At 45.8% G+C, this 17,975-nt stretch overlaps 1 long non-coding RNA gene across 2 annotated transcripts in view; it reads left to right on the top strand.

Annotated features, from left to right (window-relative positions):
• The window catches only part of LOC311439315, a 33,930-nt gene extending 20,660 nt beyond the window's left edge, over window positions 1-13,270 (top strand). Inside the window, exons 2-3 of one of the 2 annotated variants that reach the window (XR_014694651.1) lie at window positions 2,405-2,605; window positions 12,883-13,270. This is a non-coding gene — a long non-coding RNA (uncharacterized lncRNA). The remainder of the gene's footprint in view (window positions 1-2,404; window positions 2,606-12,882) is intronic. The other variant, XR_014694650.1, reaches the window with a different exon arrangement.
• Window positions 13,271-17,975: the final 4,705 nt, after the last annotated feature.

Here is a 17,975-nt window from a genome sequence, read left to right as displayed (position 1 = left end):
GGGGAGCTGCTGGAACAAGCTGGGAACAAGCCATGCTGGTGCCAGCGGCGTAACACAAAAAGGCATTCACAAAGAACCAAGTTCTAAAACACCCTGAGCAAAAAAGTGTCAGCAGCTTGAATTGGGGTCAGCTGTGCCATGGAGAGAAGTGGCCGGGCGGGACCTCCACCTCTGCCTGGCTGGGGGAAGGGGCCTCCAAGGCCATCCTGCTCCCACTAATCACCTCTGGAAAACTGGGCTCTGGCAGGAGGCTGTAACCATGCTGCAGAGCAGGGTCTGGTCACCCAGGTCTTCTTCAGGCCTCATGTGGGTATTCAGAAAAACATCCTCCCAGCCACAGAGCTTGTTTTTTTTTGAGGCTGCTGTAGGGAAAGAGATGCTGCTCATGGGCCAGCAGTTGATGCAGCCTCCTGACTGCCTGTGATGCCCTGAGCCTTGGACAAGTTGCCACTTTGGTCCGTGCCGCAGTTTCCCCTTTTTATAATAACACTGGTCCACAAAGGGGAAGGAGTGAGGTGAAAAAATGAGGTGAGGAAAGATATCTGTAATTATGGCTGTCTGTGCCTGGCAAGCTGCTGTTTCCAGAGAGTGGAAGGCAGTTGGTTTGGAGACTAAAGCACAAGGGTCCTTTCCTTTGCCGTTAAACTCTGCTTGTCCACATGATGACACCATTTTGTGCTATTCCCTTAAAACATAATGGCAGATCCAACCAGGTCCTAAGCAACAAGCTTAGCTTTGTACCAGCCAGTCTGTGGTCCCCATATGATGGTGTCATCCCTCTGGTTAAAGGAATCCCGTTGAGCCATAAGGACCCACCACGGCAAGACATGTAAAACATCGGCCTTTTCCCTGGCTGTACTTGCTTCATGAAGCATCTTTGAGGGAAGAAGTTAAGATTTTTAAGGCTGCACTGAGTGAGAGCAAAGCCTGCTCCTGCCTAGCAGGTATTTAAGAGCAGCTGAGCTGCTAAAGGACTTGCCAGCAGAGTCCCTCTGCAGTCCAAGGGGTTGAGCCACCAGTGGTAGCTGCTCTGAAGGCATGAGCTGCAGCCCTGAGGACAAGCGGGATGTAGTGTTGCTGTTCTCCATGCTGGAATGGTTAGCGAGTGTGCAGATACCAGCTGGATGTGTGTTCAGGGTTATTACAAGTGCAGTCCCCAAATGTCTCCTGAAACCCCGCGGCTGCTTTGCAGTGAATGAAAGAGGAGAGCAGGGGCCCGTATGCTATTTCATGGGTCAAAGTGGGGAGAACAAATTAAAATGCCTATTTTAGCGCTGTCAGACATCTGTGCTCTTCTCAGGGCAGCTCCTGAGAAGTCACCTATCCATGCCTGATGGAGGGGAGAGCATCTGTCTAACAGCAGCTGATACCCCAGAAATGCATGGGCTGCCTAATGCTAAGGAAATCTTTGGCTGACAGCTTGGCAAAGGCACTAGGCAGATGTGAGCTCCAAACCTCCCCACTAAGTAGTGCCTTCATGGCACTGTCCTGTGCCAGGTCAGAAGGGGGCTGTGACTTTTGGAACAGGGCTTTTTAGGGCTTAGCAGAAGTGGGTGTCAAGTGTCCAGCAGGATCTGTTCCACCAGTGGTTTTTACTCTGAGTTACCCTCAGCAGAGTGAACCTGAGGAAATTGGTTGCAGGAATATTCTTCAACTGCTTCCACACAAAGGCAGGCAGCTATTCAAAAAGCCTGTAGTGTTTTTTAAGTGGTACAAACATAGTATGTATATCATGATGTTGTTAAACCTTGGGGTACTCTGGAAATACCTGGCATTGTTATTCTGCTGTTACTGAAATGAAGTTTAGGAAGTTTAAGTGACAAGAATCCCAACAGACTTCTACGTGAGGAGAAAATGGAAAAGTGGGTGTTTGGTTGTGCTTTGCCACAGGCATAAGAAGTGACAGTTGCTCATTACTCCACTTGTCCTTCGTTTCTAACATAGTTTTCATAATAGAAACAGAGTTTGAAATTAAAGAAAATGTCACTTCAGTGTTAACAGATCACAGCAAAGCCACTCAGAGGATGTAATCTCTCCCCGCTCATGTACATAGATGCTAAGTGTGTTTAACTGCTTCTGTGCCCAGAATACTGTAGGAAGATTGTCAGTGCTTTTAACCCTTGCTTGTAGTGTTTCATTGCTCACATGAGAGGATTCGATTAAATTAAACCTCAACAAATCTAGGCTGTAGTTTCACTTAGTTGTTGTTTAGGACTTCAGAGCTAGTTCAGCCTGTGATATACATGTTTGTGGGTGCTCTGGGTTAATTCCTATGTGGTCCAGAGCTAAGAAAAGTCACTCTGTTATCAGGAGGTTTGAGTTTGCCAAGCAGTGTCTGCCTGTCTCCTGAAAAGTTCGTATGGATAGAGTCAATAAAGAATTGCAAAAGATTGTTCTTTTCCAGGTGAAAACTTGGCCCAAAGATTAAGTGATTTGCTGGCCCTCAGAAAATGTAAAGCAGAGACAGAAGATGAACCCAAGTCACCTGGCATCCCATTTGATCCTCTCTTAACCAAACTGCCTGCCTTGTGGGGAACTTGGTAAAAAACATGGGTAATGAACCTGCCCAGGTGCTTGGAAGAATGACTCCACTGCTATACAGCAGGTAATCCTTTAGATTTAAGAAATAGCATAACTTGTAAGGAGGAAGTTTACAAAATATGTCATCTGAAGACATTGCCATGTTTAATGCATTTGGTGCCAATGATTTGCTTTCCCTTGCTATGCTGTTTACAGAGCAGCTGGTGCAGAGCTGTTGAGCTTGCTATTGAAGATGAAAGGCTGGTTGTTTTTCAAAGCTCTTTGTGCTTCTTTACTCCTAACTGGAGCTGTCAGTGCAGATGCTTTTTATTTCCTTTATTACTGGAGGTCTGAAGTCCCTTCTCTAAAGATTTCCTCAATTCAAAGGAAGATTTCTTTTGCTTTTGGTCCCAAAAGACCTGGAGTGTCTTTGCTCTTTTGTTTGGACTGAAGACTCCACAGGCAACGCCAGTGCCTTCAAAGGAGTGCTGAAAACCTTTAACCCCCAGACAGCCAATGTCCCATCTGAAGTCCTCCTGATGAAGGCTTAAGAAATTCATTCTGTCCTGATCATTTCTGTCTGTGGCCTGGGAATAAGAACACCCCTCTCGAACTATAGATGGAGTGCAAAATTTCTGGTGATTATTAATTGTGTTTACAATAGCAAATAAAGGATGCAGCTTCCTACCCCAAAACAGCCACAGAGAGAAAATGTTAGGTGCTGTACAAAACCTCCACAAAGACATACTTACTGAAGTTGTTTAAAAGCCAAGTAATCAAGACAGGAGAATCTTCTTTGTTTCAAAGCTGAGGAGCTATGAGAGGTCAAGTAATTTACCCAAGATCATGAAAGGATGATGAGACACAGCTGAGAATGGAAATCAAGGTACTGCTTTGATACTTAAACAACCTAATTTTCCTATTGCATGCTATTTCTCGTGCCCTGAAATAGGCTGAATTATAGGATTTTCTCTCTTTCATATTGTATGTCCATTGCTGGTTCTTTTACTTTGGTGGAGAAGCTGTCTTAGACATCTGTATGATCAGTCATTAAATCTGCATGACTTTTTTTTTTTTTTAATGTTCTAGTAAATGTTTTTCTCTCAGAGCAGATGTAGTTGGTCCTTAACAGCAGTCTGAAGCCTGCGATGCCCATTTGAAGCACGTGGCTTTCCCACCCAGCCTACACCAGCAGCAATATCTGTCGGTCAAATGCTCTTAAGTGGGTACATCACCCTACTGGGGAGCAGTCTATACAAACCTCATAACAAAGCTCTAATGACAAGAACTGGATCCTGAGTGTTCTCCAAAGCTCTCCCCACCGGTGCATTCACTTCTAACTGATGAAATACTCTTCAGATAAATGTGCTTTCTGTAAAGGATTCATAAAAGCCATTCCAATTGGTGTTTTTCAGGGTGCCCTGAAAAATGTAGTGCCACTGCCAACACGCACCCCTTGCTGACTACATGGTATAATGCTGGTGGGGAGCTGGAGCTGAGCTGCTTGTGAGCTTTGTGGGGCTGAAAAACCAGCAGCCCAGCCACTCTTAGCTGAGTCAGATTAACAGTCCCAAAGTCACAGCGTTGCCTAATGGCTGGTGCAAGTTTGCTCTCATGCTGAGCAGTCTGAGCACTGAGCAAAAGTTGAATCAATACTGAGCGTGCTGAAACCAGAAGAGGAATGACTCTAAATACATTTCCAGTCTTAATGTTCTCTGCTTATCAAAAAGTGATGACACCTGGACACTGGGAAATCCAAGCAGGTATTTGCTCATTAACATCAAATGTTTTCTTCCTGCCCCCTTTCTGGTACTGTTTACATAACAAACCACGTGCAGAATACACAGAAACTTCTTCCTTCTGTGCATCCACATGAGCTACTTCTTTGCTGTTAGTGATTACCCATTAAAGAACTGAGATTAGAAATACGTGAGCATGGGGTGGGCAAGATGGCTACTGAAGGAAACTGACCTGCAGCTCAAGTATCAGGTCATGAGAGAGCTGTGTAAAGAGGAATCAAAATGGATGTGGCTACCATTGAAGGTGACTGCATCTGAGTAGAGAGTGTAGTTCTTTCTCTCACTGCTATATTTGGTCAAATTGCACTCTATCAGTACAGAAATCAGCTGCCAAGCCTGAAAGACTAGCTCCAGTTACACCAGAAGTCTGTAAGGAGCTGGAAACTAAATGTGAGTCTTTTAAGTACTGGAGCATTGCCCTCCTTGCTTTGCTGTCTCAAACACTTTGCTTTCTCTACCTGATTCTGTTATCAGCTTAGCTCATTTCTACTCTAAAAAGGTTTTGTTGATTTTTTTCTTATTTATTTTGTAAATGTTAACCTCTTCAAAAAGTATCCCAAGTGCATTAAATATGTCATCTCTTGCTGCAGAACCTGTTTGGCTTAATAATTAATAGACTGATCACCACTGGCAACAGGCATAAAAGTCAAGACTGTACATAACTGTTCTCTATACTAATGCAATAAAAGTAGGTCTGCTTTTACAGGGGTAATTTTAGCAGCAATCTAAATCAACACCCTGTTGATGATAAGACAAATCTTCCTTTAAACAGAAAGGCAGTGCAAGTGAGCTAGTTAGTATTATGAGCACATTATTGTCTTTACTTTCTGCAATCAGCTTTTATTCATGCTTTTACAATAGGTGTAAATTTTTATATCTCCTTAGGCAAGCAGAAGAATGAACTGAACTTCTAGAAAATTACTTAAAATAGGTGATTGTGTTAAGAAACAGGCAATCCCATACAATGTGTTAAAGGTCAGTGCATTGGAGTGCTGAGTTCTACAAATGGGCAGCCCCACTATGCTGGGGCTGGCAGTCAGGCAGCCAAAAAAGAAAGACTTGACTGGGGTGGTGTTTGAAGTGTGGCAGGGTGTTTTCTATATGGGTGTGTGCTGGGGATTTGGGGAGGGGAGAGAGAGAAAGGTGGGGAAGAATTTCTGTAGGGTGAGGCTGCTGGGTATGTGGAGTAACCTTTCTGTAATACAGCAACGAACATACTGTGCAGAGAGAAGAGCAACTCTGGTAAGCTCTGGGTTAAGTAGTACCAAAACCCCTTTTTCTTGACAGTGCTGCTTTAAAAAGTTGAAAGAAATCACCAAGATCTTGCTGTGCTGCACTTCCAAGAGCGCTGGTGGCACAGAAAAGCTTGTTGCTCCAGATGACTCTGTTCCCAACGTGGTAGCAGCTCACACTTAAATAGCTTTCAAAGGTGGAGCTTTTGGTTTTCCTGTTTTCTAGGTGAGGCCAAAGGAGCCCAGGTCAGTCACAGGATGCCCTGTGTGCCTCTTTTGGAAAGAACAGTTTGGTTTTATGCTTGTGGTTGATCTGGGGACCACCACTTTACTTGTGTCAGGAGTGCAGTTCCTGATGGCTCCCAGGAGAGCCCATTCAGCAGAACAGCTAAAGAGATATTAATGATCCTTTCTGCTCCTCAAATGGCTGAATGGTCCCCTTCCAAAACCAGACCACCCGTGAATCGGTCTGAATGCTACGTGCAGTGTGTTGCTCCCACCTGATGGGACAGCGGTTCTGTGTGCCTGGCTGGTGGGAAATGCTGGGAGCTGCGGCCCTGAGGTGACCCATCTCCAATAGGAACCACTGTCCTGTGTTTTCCCTTCTGTAATCTTTCAATCCACCTTCCTGTCTGACTGCTGCTTTGTAAGCTCTCATGAAAGTTGTTTGCAAAATGCTGCTATGGCAATTTTCTAGCAAAAGGAGGGAGATGGTGCAGTGTAACTGAAGGCAATGTGATGCATTACATTATATTTAGCCTTTCCACCTCTGGTCTTTCTTCCTTTCTTTTTTTTTTTTTTTTTCTTTGAGTAACTATTTGAGAATAAGCAATTTGAGGTTGACTGGTCCTTGGCCTGAAGGGCCATGCCAGTATGTCAAGAGATGGCTGTACAATGATGTCTCAATGTCTCAGACAATTTGTATGTCAAGTATTGCATGTTTTGCCAGTCTGGCAGATTTCTCTTTAACAGTTGTTAGTAGCGTAAGTTCAGACCCTAGGCAGGGAAAACCTCCTCTGCAGCCAGTGGGGATGGGCTGAGACATGTCCTGGTTTCTCAGGCCTGCTGCAGTTCGCAGAACAACCCATTGCCATAGATAGGAGCAGGCTGCACCTTCCTAAGTTGCTTAGTCAATTTGGCTCACTTAGCAATGGTAGGATGGGTACAGGAGCATGGCTTGCTTTGTCCTAGAGAGGTGTGTCTCCGGGGACTCTCTAGTCTTCTTCTCTGCAGATGCTGATGGATGGCGCTGGCTCTGATACCTTCTTGCTTTCTCCTTAGGGACTCAAGTGGAATCAGTAGCTCATTTGAGGCGGGCTGCTGGAGAGCTGCTGGATGGCAGTGCAATTGTATTTTGATACCGGGGGAAATCCAGTGCTGATTACCTCTGTCATGGCTGGAATGGGCATGGAGAATTCCTCAGCTGATGGGAAGGAGCAGGGATGGAGGGTCTGTGGATCTGTGTGGCCTTCCACACGTTGAAGAACAGAGGCAAACCCACACAAATTGGCTGACCGTGGCCCATCACAATGGTTCTGGAGTGCCTTCATGGACAAGCACTCTCCAAGTGCACGCTGGAAACAGAAGTTTCAATGACGTGAACTTCTGTTGTGTGCCCTGAAGCCAAAGAACATCTATTTCAGGAAAATCCCAGAGCTAACAGTGATCTTTCATATCCTCTCCTTTTTTTTGAGGCACGTGGTCAGCTCTGGCAGTCTCTGTGAGCCGACCCTTTGTCTTGGTTTTGGCTTTGTTTCTGTCTTGCCTTGGTTCATCGCATGTCAAATTACCTTCATCCTGGTTGCCTGCCAGGATGGGGCATGGGCCAAAAATACAGCAGAGCAGGAGCTACCACGTGCGTGGCCTGCTTCCACTGGCCAGATACAGCTGCACAGTCCAAGCCTGTGGTCCCAAAACTCTTTGCTTGGTCTGGAAGCAGGCAGGGAGCCTCTTGCCGTCAGTGACTCTTTTGACTAAGAAAGCACTTTGTGACTAGTGCTGCAGACCTGCTGCTCTCCAGGCCATCTGTCCAGCCTCTGCTGGAGAAGAGGAACTGCTCGCTGTGCTCTCTAGGCTGTGTTTGGCCGTCCTGCCATTTGGTCAGACCTGCTGCCCTTTTCCTGGCTTGCACATCAATATCAACTGCCTCAGGCAACTACCCAACCCATCTTTCATAGTTCTGCAAAGCAGCCACAGCTTTCCTTGGCATGGCCAACGTCATCTGTTCTGCATGAACGGGGCTGACCCAGCATCTGGCACATCTCCACACCGAGCGAGGGACCGAGTGCTCCAACAGCATGGCTGTGGAGCGGGATTTAGCCACTGTAAGCTGCGGCTCTGCCCTGACATGGTTGCTTTCGAGCTAGACTGAGTCAGCCTTATTCCCCATTTCAGTGCATCTGGACCCACAGTGTCTGACAGTCATGGTGTCACATGAGGCAGTTTTTGACTCCTTGTAGCTTCAGTTTCAGTGGTGGCCTCACCCTAGGTGGAAATGTTTTCTCTGGCAGCCAGCACACAGCTGAGCTACCTCTGAGTGCCTGCCCCAGGAGGGCAGGGCTGGATGGAGGTCAATATGTGGGGCAGATCTGCTTCGTGCAGGTGGCAGGTCTCCCCTACCCTGTGCAAGCAGCCGTCCTTCTTGCTCTGCCCTTCCCTAACAGCAAACACAGACCCAGAGCTCGGCCTCTGGCTGGTAAATGAGCCATGGCTACTGAAGAGGCAGCTGGGGCCATGCAAACCTGTGCTATCGCTCACTGGTAACAGCCTGCCTCAATGCGTGTGCTTTGTCCATGCCAGTGCACCATCAGCAAGGTGGAGACGAGGCAAGAAAGAGCACTGACATTGCAATTTTCTCCGACTTTAGAAGACTTGGGAATGTAATGGTCTTAGAGGCTCAGAGGTGCATGTTTCTACCTCACCGGAATGTCTGAGATTTAGAAAATCTTCCTGTCCTGCAGCAGAACAAGCTGCCTGCATTTTGAAATACTAAAAGACATGTCTTGAGTCAGTCAAAATGTTTTTGATGTTTTATTTCAGTTGTGACCTTTTAGTATGGGCTTGGAGATTTTTTTTTTTTTTTTTTTTTTTTAACTATAACTCAACTAAGAGCTTTGAAATGGCATGTCTGAATAATTTTGAAACTTTAATCTCTCTTTTCTTACCTGGAGACAATCTTCTCAATTCCTTTCCCCTGAAAGCCCACAGTTTTCACCGGTCTAAGCAAATATCTACTTCCTGCTTAAAAAATCAGTCAATATAATCTAAATCTGCTCGATTCAATTAGAAAGGCTCTTTGCAGAGCTGTAAAGTCAGGGAGTTTATCTCTGGAATGCTAAGAGGAGGCAAAGAGGTCACCAATGGACATAAAATTAACCCCAGAAAGAGTTTTTCCTAGCTTCTAGTTTTAAACACTGGCAGTTCTGTCTTTGGACTGAGTCAGGTAACCACAGTAAGAAGCCTCATAAAGCACCTAAAATTATTTGATAGTGCAACACCAAATGAACAGAGATGTGCATCCACATGTTTTACAGTCCTGACTACAAGCAGAGACATTAACTGCTCATTCACTGGCAATTGGCTCCAAATCCCTATAAAGGCCTTTAAGAAAATGTGCGTTCTTGAGATTTACCACCAGCCCAGTCTCCCCTCGTACTTGGTCTTGTAGCTACTTTAATAATGTGAGATGCAAGGGTATGAGCCACCCAGTGCCTTAGCACCAGAGAAAATCTATTCATCCTTGCAGACCATATTAGTTTTTAACCAGCCTTTACTCCAGCTCTGTGTCCCTAGCACGCAGAACTGTCTCTTGGTGGCAATTCACTGAAATCAGGGGAGTCTCACGGCTGTATCTGTGGATCCATGTCCTAGAGCCTCCTCTTGCCTTTCTGTAGCCCTGTATGCCATGCCACAACGTCAGCTTGGTGCTGAAGCACGACTGCCACTGAACAGGACGATGCCTCCTCTGAGGCTGGCACATTAAAAAGTCTGGATGTGTACATACTCAGCTGTGCTTTGATGATATATGATGCCTCAGCCTGAGGAGGGTCGAACCAAGGTGCAAAGGAAGCACCACTGTCTGGCCCAGATACAGCAGAGGAAATCTCTGCTCTAACCAATGATAACAGACCTCAGCAATTACCCAATTAAAGCTTAAACCCATCCTTAATCAAGACGGTTAATTTAAGAAGCCTTTGGGATTGTTTTAGCGAAGGATGAACTCCTAATCAGTGCAGAGGGAATTGCTCCTGTTTGTTCCAGGGCTGAATTTGCCCCCAAACTTGCAGTTGCTGATCTTGAGAAAGGGAATCAATCATTAGTTTTTAATAAAGAACTTGTTCCTTGAGAGGTGGGAGGAGGGACCGAAATCATTTCCCTGGATGGTTTGGAGTTCATTAGTGCAGTGATCAGGGGAAGTGTGCGAAAAAAGTGCAGATGAATATTCCTTATTTAACCTCTAAACCAGTAATTCAGAAAAAAAGCAATTTCTTCTAAATCTGAGTTCCAGGTGACTGCCTTTTATCTGAGCTCCATTAAATTATTCCCCTGCTAAATTCTCATGAAATAGGCTGTTTGCTCCAGCAGCTGTTGACTCCCCGAGTTCATTTTGCGACCGAAACGTTCTGGTTTTGTGAGTAACAATCCATCTCCCCCCGGCGAAGTGAGGGGCTAGGGGAAGGTGCCTGTGCCTGGGCTGCAGCTTTCCCCCTGAATCCCCATTGTTTCAGCAGCACAGAGTGTGGCTGGATGAGCTGTTTCCTGCTCGTCTCCCTGACTGTGTGCAGCACTGGAGTACGACAGAGAAATGTGAGAGTATCTGGTAGCGGTGCTGCCAGACTTTGCAGGAGGCAGTGTCCTCAGCATCACTCATCGCACTTCAGTGTCTCAGCCAGATCTCCTCTCTTCAGCCTCAGTTATTTTTTCCTTCCTCGGTTGCCCTCTGTGATTCTTCCCCAGGGTTTATTTCTGTGTGGCAACCACTACAGCCAACTTTTCTCCTGTCTCCTGTTTACTCTGGACGTGCATACTGCAAGTTTCTTACAGAGCTCTTTCCAAAAATACAGATATATTTATTTTTCCTGACTGTGGTCAGATCAGCAGTTCCAAAATCCCATAGGGATGGAGCATTAGGGGCGGAGAGAAGTGATAAGCTAGCATGCTCTGCATGCCAAGTGCAGCTGGCTGAAAATAGCCTTGACCTTTTTATAAACTGAAGTGTTGTCCGGCCCTGTTTTCACTGCCCTGACGTGTTAATGTGCTGGGGGCACTGGACACAAGAACTGCCTCAGCATTTCTGGGATGCTCTTTGCTTGGGGCATGTTTACCTTTATAGATTTCTTCCTCTGCATGAACTCCGAGGCAAATGAATATTTTATTAAGCTTTTTATATTTCAAGCTATCATTTTTATGGCAAATTGAGCACCCCTTGTATCGTATCGCTTCCCTTCCTTCCTCTCTTTGGTGACCCGACAGCCATCAGTGTGTAACTCCTGCCCTCACGTACCTCACCTTCTCACTCTGCTATCCCCAAGGAGGGTTGCATGTCCACAACCCCGTGCGTGTGGCTTTGATGCTAGTTAATAGGCTCTGAAGGGCAGCTCACATAGCTGGAGCACGCTTGGCCCTGTGCAGATATGCAGAAGACCCCAGAAGTTTGGGATTCCCTGCCAAGAGCAGAGCAAAATGCTCCAGCAGCATGGAAATGAGACGGTGCTCCCTGGGGACACCGAGGTGTGGGGGCCCAGATGTCTTCCCTTTGCTGCAGTCCTGCCAACACCCAAGGAGGAGATTCTTCCAGTCAAACCCTTTAGGTTCAGCCCTACAGACAACACAGCTCCTTCTGCTTCTCACCAAAACAGGTGAGAGGAGAGCCAGGCTCTTAATCTCGAGGGACCCAATGGCACCTTATCACATCTTCTGAGTTGCTCTGCCACAAGCAGCTTGAACGTCTGGTTTATCTCCTCTCAAGTGATAGTACGCTGTTTGTCAATCAGCCTTATATAATAACTAACATACCGCAGGTGGTTTAGCAGCTTGAGCATGGCGGCTGAAATAGCTGTCACCTCTGGAGCCCTGGGCCTGAACTGGGGGGGAGATGCTGGAGCTTTTGGGATGCTCAAGGGCTGCAGGTAGGGGGCAGAGCGGTGCCTGGCTGGGTGGCCAGCTGGGTCAGGCTCTGTCCTTCTGCAGCGTACCAACTCTTGAGCAGCAAATTTCAGTTTTACAGTGGATTATGAAGGCAAGGCTGGAGAAAGTGAAATCCTCTTTTCTTGCTTGGGTAATTAAAGAACCCAGGTTATTTTGCCTTGGGAATACATCCCCACCTGCCTGGCTTGCTCCTATTGCAATGCAAGCTGCACTTCAGTGGCAAAGTGATTCTTGTATGCACAGAAAATGGAGTCTTAACAGCCTCTGAAGTGTTTGGTACGCACAGGAGGACCAGCTTCTCAGAGAGCAGTCAGTACAGCAAGTCTCCCTCCTCCTTGCCTTTCACCAAAGCATAAATCTGATTTTAGGAATTAAGCTGAATCTGATTTTAGGAATTAAGCTGAATCTGAACTCTTGGAAGCATACGGCACCAATTCTGATCACTGATCACCTTTGGTACGTTGGCTTGATGCAGCCAGCTTTTGGTGCTTTTGATTCTCCAGCAGGGAACTGTAAAAAAAGGAGGATGCTGTAGTGCTCAGAGAGACCAGGTCTGCCAAGGATAGCTCCAACACAATTCTGCTTTTAACTGTCTGTCCTCCCTGAAGGACCACCCATTTCTACAGGATCCCTGCTCTGGAGCACATGCAAGTAGGAAAGAGAAGCCATCAATAACTCCACTCTTACAAAGGCAGCGAGCCATACAGCACATACAAAAGACCCCTCTAAAGAAAATGAATGAATTAAAGAGTTAATGAATCCTCAGGAAACTTTAAGTTTGCATACAGAAAGCAGAGTGGGGAGGCTCACCAGTACATTTCTCTGGCCAAACCCACAGATGAAGATTAATTGAAGGCCTCCAGGGACAACAAACAGAACAATGTTACTGTGGGGCCAAGAGCCTGTTTTGCCATTTGTTCTCTGCACGTCAGTGTGGTATAGGAGTGCTGCTGTGGATACAAGAAGAAACAACCTTATTCTTGTTCCCTGCATTTACCTCAGACACATTTTGAAGTTTAAACAGTTTATAGTGCTCATTTTTTTGTCTTGGGCTGCTTTACCACTCCCATCATGGAAATCCCTCCATGTAGGGACACTCCACCAAGACGTTTCTTTGAGACTTGCCGCAGGTATTTCGGTAAGTAACGTGCTTTGATTGTGTTCTGTTCTTTCCACATTCCCAGGCTGAGGAGTGGTTCAGCAGATGGACGTCGTATGAGGAATATTTGTGGGAGTGGGCTGCTTGGAGGCAATAGACCAAAATACCCATGAAAGTGCTTGAGAATAAGAGTTGTGCCAATCTGCGCTGTGAAGCTGTTCCTGAGACGTATGCTCATCCAGATGACAGGCTCTGAAGTGTGTGTTGTAACCTATCTGTCCCGTCATGCCTGCTTATGTTGCTAATGCTGTCAAACTACCTGAAACTGTTTGCAGAAATTACATGATGTACAGTTTTGAAAAACAAATAAACCTAAGGGGAAAAAATGCACTGTTTGTAGGGTAAAAAAGAAAAAAAAAAAAAAAAGCAAAAAAAAAAAAAAAAAGCAAAAGGCAGCAAATGAACAAGCTATTATTATTTATTGTAAATTAATCACTCATCTCCAGATCTGACAAAATAACTCAGAGGAGGCTGGAGTCTCTTTCTGCTCTATTTTCAGCCAGTGCTGGAAGCAAAAGTGCCAAAAATCTCTCTGCAAAGCCTGTTCTGATGAGATTTCCAGCCAGTTTCATGAATCAAGTTGGTTTGGATTAACTGTGAATAAGCCCTTGGGCAGAACTAGCGAATCGTGGGTTCATTGATCACAGACACTCCTGTGCGTGAGACCAGACCCAACACTCAATAAAGGCAATGAGAAACCTCCTGGGGCAGCTTATCCTAGAGCTGCAGAGCCTCTTTGCAGTTCTCTCCAAGACGGCTGGAATCGGCTGTGCCCAGGTGCTGGAAGCTGGACCGCGGTGAATCTTGCTTATGTCCACAGGCCCAAGTTATGGGGTTTTGTATCAGGCTCAGGGGCATTGTACACTGGTCATAAAAAAAAAAAAAAGAAAAAAAAAAAAGAAAAAAAAAAGATGTAGTAAATAAGACTTAGTAAAAGTCAAGCTCATCTTTTCCTCCTGCTGCTCAGATGCCTTGTTTCCCAGCAGCAGTTAACAGGGAGGGATTTCCTTCTTCTGGGAATCCCCTTCTGGGTTTGTTTAACCGGGGGCACAGTTTCAGGGCTGTTCCTGGAGGCTGTCTACGCTGTAGCGTTTTTTAAGTTACGCATTTGTGTTTATCCCCATCAGAACAATTTCTAGTGGTGCTTGCTCTGAGCCCAAAGGTATCCATAATCAACTCCATGCTATATCTGAGGAGAACGCTGCTTCAAAAGGCCGCCTCTTGGTGTGTGATGTGTGTTTCACATGTGACAGGATACACTAGAAGATCATCTGAGAAAGCCTGGGAACTTTTAATCCTTGAGGCTGAGCCCAGCCATTCACCAACTTCAGTTTGGGATTTGGGGACCTCTGATTCAAACATGCCTTTCTCTTTTGGCATTGAAGCCAAGAGCTGACCATGTTCCCTTTCCAACCCAGAGGAAGCCAGAAGCCTTAAAAATAATAATAATTAAATAAATAAATAACCAGCTTCAAGACATGGATAAAACCTTTCATACCCCCTGTATATTAAGGACATTTAAAAAAACACAAAATATCTACAGAGTAGCAGAACTAGCTATGGAAACAAGTGAGATGAGGAAGAGCATGAATTAATGAAGTTTGGGTCTTCAGCAAGCAGTGGGATAATTATTTAGTGAGATACACCCGTGGACCCAGCTGAGCTGTAGCTGGGTGACGGTGGTGGGAGGCTGCTGGGGGTTGGGTTTGGTGGAGGCTCCTCAGGTGCCAGTGGTTGTGGCTCAGGTTTGTGTGAGGCACAGAAGAGCTGCAGGGCAATGAGTCCAACACTGGGAGAGCTGCTGGCTCTCTTGCTGCTTCCTACGGCCATGCTGTCCTCCTGCTTGTGCTTGCTGTACTTGACTGCAAATCCTGGGCAGGGGATGCTAATGTCCTTGCTGTTTTTTTTTTTTTTTTTTCTCTCCCTTCTCTTTTGATATGCATTTGTGCATGGGTGCATGCTTATGATCACAACCAACCCATGTCTGGAAGACAGATCTGTAATAGAAAGGGGGAGAATATAGATCTGTAGATTTCCCACTGTATTACAACTTCTCCTTGCCTTTTAAGCCCTTCTGAGGAAGGAAAGTGTTAATGCATTCTCCAGCGTTTTTATTGTTCCTGCAGAATAATCACCATTTTAAAGACGCCTGCCTTGAAATTACAACATAATCCTCTGCCTGACTAAACCCTAAACCCTAAAAATCTGGTGGCTGGTAGATAAAAATCATTGAGAACGATCATTTCATTTGAGGCATCAATAACTTCAGCAGAGCTGCTAGGACAACACTCAGCTGCTCAGAAAATGGCGAAGAAAAATTTCCCGTGTCAAGTAGCTCCCTGCTTGGCCTGCCACCTCCAGCCGCGCTGGCTGAGGCTCCTGCGAGTCAGATTGTCTGGAGGTGGAAATCCACTCCTGAAGGAGCTCAAGGTGTGTGTTTTCCTTCAGGGCTTTTCTTTTAGAGGGTGGATGGTTGTGTGTCTTTTCTTCTAGCCTCTTGGGTAAGTCACTCGCTCTCACAGCCCTCAGTCTGGGGGCTGATGCAGGAGGACAGGCTGCAGTGAGCCTCTTTTTGAAGGAGTCTAGGCTGATTAGGGTCAGATGCTATTACCTTAGGGGCAGTTAATTGAGGGGTATCAATAGACAGCAGGCCATTTATCTCTCTAATTTTCCTTTCCCATCTGTTATTTAATAAAACAACTGAGAGGGAAACTGTATTAACTTGGCTTTTATCTTTAATTCTGTGATTGTAGTAAAAACTGGTGTTTGAGAAGTCACTGAATACAGGATTGGTCCTGTAATTGGTTCTGTAATAATAATAATAAGTTGTTTTTCCTCTTTGAAAATAACTCTGGTCTTTAGTTGAAAGATTTAACTGTTGCTGGCAGTCAATCAGCCAGCACAATTCGGGCTCTGAGCACTTGATTAGAATAACTTTAAGGAAAATTGCCTTCCTGAATCAAGTAAGGATCCATTAACCTGATGAAACAGAGTTTGCTTATCTGAGAGGTTAAGACTGAAAACACAGCCTGGGCTGCATTAGACGAGACCTCTTTTGGAATGGCATAAAGACAGAAAGTAATAAAAACACCATCTGTCATGTCTAGTCAATCAGATCTAGTATAAAAGAGGAATTATTCCTCTGACTTTACTGTTATTAGATCGTCTGTTTGTTAACAATGGGAAGTGGCAGGAATGCTGAAAACTGGTTCTATTGCCTCAAATTATTTCTAGGTGTCTTTATCTTGGGGAGAATGAATATTAATCTGAGTTTATTCAGCAAAGAAATATTTCTCACTGAATACAATGCTAAGGCTTTCCATGTTGAGTCTATTTGGTGATTGATTGTTAGATGTAAACCTGAACGAGAGACAGGGAAAAAGTGCCATGTACACTTTGCTTTTGATAGCGAATATTTCTATCAACAAACCTCTTCTTGCAAGTTGCCAAGCACTCAAAGGTTTCTGAAGTCAATTGAATCCATACCCCGTGAGGGGCCCTCTGCGTGTCACAGGGCCAGCGGGGCCAGGTCTCATCGTGTAGTCCAGGCATAGCCGAAGGTCACGTAAAGGGTGACTGCTTTTTTCAGCATGGGTTTATTAAAGCTAATAAACATTGGTACTAATGGATTTCTGTGTCACTAAGTACCAGTGTGGTCTCCTCTGTTTACCAAGGGCTGTGCAGAAGCACTTGGAGACATCTGAAGCTGAATACTAAGCAGCAAAGGCATCAGCTACAGGCACACAAGGTGTCGGGGAGGTGGACAGCCTGTACCAGCATGTCCCCAGCACCACTTCTGTGGTGGAAACACCACCGTCCCTTGTCAGGCTCCAGGGATGAGACTGCAGTGGGTGCATTACCTGACCTGAACAGGCACATCTTTCCCATCACCTGGCAATAGCTGCAGCTGGCTCATGCTGATGCTGCCTGCAGCCCGTGTGTACAATTTCCATCTTGCTTTTGCTCCCTGTTTGCAGGCAGCTGCTTTCTCCATGGAAATAGGTTTAAGGAGAGAGCACATGGTGGAACTAGTGAAACCTCTGCCAGGTGGGTTTTGCTCTGGTCAGATGCAGATAGGGCTACAAACTGGGCTACAAACTGTCAGAATATGTGAAGACCCAACTTTTTTTTTTTTTTTTTAATGGGTCTCTAATTGTCTAGCTTTATGCTTCTCTGTCAGGGACCTGATAGAGGGATAGCCCATGGAGCTGCTGAGAGCTGCTAGCACTCCCCATCTGAGCAAACTGGTCCCTGTGGTCACTGCGGGAGGAGGCTGAAAAGAAAGGATGGCACTGCCAGCTCATTAGGAGAATGCAGGGAACCAGAGTTAATGAATCTTGGATGAGCCCCTGGCCTGCATGGCCCTTGGTGTGGCAATGGAGGGAGCTGGTCCAGCAAGATCTGATTATAATCTCAGTAGAAATGCCAGTCCCTAGAATGCAGAGGGCCGTATCATATCTGTGCTTGCATCTGGGAGGGGTCACTGCTGTAGAGCTGAGATCTCTCTGGATTAGATCGGCATTTTTTTTTATTAGGACAGAGATATTTTTGGGATTTACATGTGCCCTGGCAGCTTGCCCTAATGAAACACTGGTTACACAACAACAATCCAACTTAAGCTTTAGTCAAAAAAATCAGCTGTCCTGATGGTGAGAATACCCTCTGTGTGATGGCAGAGATTTGCAATTGTGCAGTGCGTTACCTCTCCTGACACGGAGAAGCTTGCAAAGAAAAAACAATCAGGCTGTTTATTGTGGATGGAAAAAAAAAAAATAAAAAAGGAAAGGCTGCAATTAATGCTTGCCCTGAGAGTCTCCCAGTTCTGTAGCCAGATTAATAAATGAAAATGTTCACCCCAGATGTATGGAAGATTAGTTCTGCTTGTCTCTCGTTTTATGGCCAGTGGGGTTGAGGCTAGGAAACCTGCAAGATTTGCTCATGGTGCCTGATGAGTAGCAGAGTCAGAACTGAATCCTGGCATCCTCCTACCCCATCCAGCAGCCATGCACCCTCCTCTGCTGTCCGACAGCCCCCCAGCGCTGGGCATCCCTGTGAGAGGGCTGCGAGGAACTGAGTGCTTGCAGGACTCCAGCATTTCTCATTACCAGCTGCCCCTTG

Source organism: Aythya ferina (genome assembly GCF_964211825.1).
Source record: "Aythya ferina genome assembly, chromosome: 6".
Taxonomy (NCBI): domain Eukaryota; kingdom Metazoa; phylum Chordata; class Aves; order Anseriformes; family Anatidae; genus Aythya; species Aythya ferina.
This window is presented reverse-complemented; position numbering and strand designations above follow the sequence as displayed.